We start from the raw sequence: 1937 nt of genomic DNA, 5'->3' as shown, positions 1-1937 counted from the left end.
CCCTCCGTACTTTGTTTTTGAAGAAGAAAGCAGAGTGGGAAGAGTGTATCCCAAACACGACGTTTTGTGACTCCTTGAGAACAAGTTTTTTCTCCTTAGCCAAGTGGGGACACCATTTGTAATCCCCAACAGCCATGCCTTCCACCATCTTAAGGTTACTTAAATCATAGAATCACAGAATGGTTTGGGTTGGAAGGGACCTTAGAGACCATCCAGTTCCAACCCCCCTGCCATGGGCAGGGACACCCTCCACTAGACCAGGTTGCTCAAAGCCTCATCCAGCCTGGCCTTGAACACTTCCAGGGATTCATCAGGACACTTCAGCTTTCACCATGAAATCAGCCACTTGCCTGTTGAAGTACCTGCCATCCATGTGTCAAAACCTGACAGTTCATTTGGGGACAGCAAAGAAATTATATACTCAAACCACTTAGCCTTGCCAGAGCAACCACCTTTATGCTAACCTGCCCAACCTCAGAAGGTGGGTGGAAAGCCACGATGCAGAGACAGTGCTTTTATTTTTCAAATAGTAACAGGGAGATAAAACCACACTATGGTTTAAACCTTTTCTGTTAAGAGAAGGGATTTTTGTAATACTCAAAGAAAAATTAAAGGATCACAGGGAAGCAAAATGGAAGCCATGTGCAGAGAAAATCCCACAGAGTAGCTCTTCCACCTGAACCTCAGAGGGAAGAGTGAGAGGGCAGCTGCGGTGGCCATGCCCTGGAAGAGCACCAGGGAGGATGCGCTTAGGGGTGTGCTGGGACATCCTTCCTCTTCCACCTCCCATAAGGGTGCCCGGTCCCATCTGCTGCGCTTGGGCATGGGCTCCGGGCAGTCTGACAGCACAGCTGTGCACCCCACATTCCCGGAGTGAATGTGCTTAAAAGCTCAGTTTAGCCTATTTTAGTTTAGTTTTATTTCCTTCTGTTTTCAGCCCTTGCCAGAGCCAGGAAATGGAGAAGCCTATACAAGAGAAAAATCAGATGGTGCAAGATAAGAAGTTATCTTAACTTGAGGTTCTGACTAGGCTCCGATGTGAAAAATTGCTTTCAGCTGAACCATTTTGCTTCCTTTTTTTAAGTATGTATTTTTGTGCTTTTCCCCACCTCAAAGACACTATTTATTTGGTATCCCTTATTGCTTCTTGAAATAAATACTAACTTATTCAACAGCGACAGCTTCAAATACCACAACTTGCTGCAAAAACATACCGGAAAGTGTCCCCAGAGGCCCTTAATTTATACAAAAAAACAGTTCTGGCCTTCAGCTCTGCATCAGAGGCTCTTCCCTGTTATCGTTAGACCGTTCAAGGCCATTGTTCCACTGTTTTATTTATGATTATGGAAAACTTGAAGGGTATTCAGGGGTAAAGAAATGAATACATATGGTAAGAAAGGATGCGGCTGTTAAAACACAGCAATAGGAATCAGGTAACACTATCAAGAATTATTATGTGACCTGGAAGAGGGGAGTGTCTCCAATTCCATTGTCTCCATCTGCAAAATGCGATTATTTTCCTCTATCTGAGGTTTCACTAGGCTCACTGGTAAAAGCACTTGGTTATCATTACAGTCATGTTCTGAGTGTTCTTTTTTTCTAATAAGGAAAGGTTTTGGCACAAACCTCTGGCAGTTATTCTCTTTGGTGAGGGAGATTTTAAATGGTATAGAGGAATTAGCTAGTAAAGGGTTTTACTGTTTTAAAGGGCCGTCAGCACAGCAAATCCCTTATGGCTATTTACTGTCTGTCAAGAGCGAAGGTTGGGTTTGGCTCGATTTCTTATGCTACCTCCAAACAAAAATCACGAAAGCAGATGGAAACAACACAAGATAATTGTATAACCCTCCTTACTAAGGGAGAGGGAAGCCGCTGTGAAGTTGCACAAAGCATACACGTCCATGAGAGCTGGTGCAGCACGGGCAGCCAGACATACG

General features: G+C 44.2%; 1 protein-coding gene across 1 annotated transcript in view; it reads left to right on the top strand.

Annotated features, from left to right (window-relative positions):
• The window catches only part of LOC104516785 (tetratricopeptide repeat protein 9A), a gene marked incomplete at its 5' end in the record, with an annotated part of 6513 nt that overhangs the window by 464 nt on the left and 4112 nt on the right, over positions 1-1937 (top strand). The gene's annotated exons all lie outside the window — the stretch shown is intronic.

This window comes from Eurypyga helias, unplaced genomic scaffold (genome assembly GCF_000690775.1).
Source record: "Eurypyga helias isolate BGI_N326 unplaced genomic scaffold, ASM69077v1 scaffold17391, whole genome shotgun sequence".
NCBI lineage: Eukaryota > Metazoa > Chordata > Aves > Eurypygiformes > Eurypygidae > Eurypyga > Eurypyga helias.
Note: the sequence above shows the minus strand (reverse complement) of the source record. Positions and strands in the feature narration are given on the sequence as shown.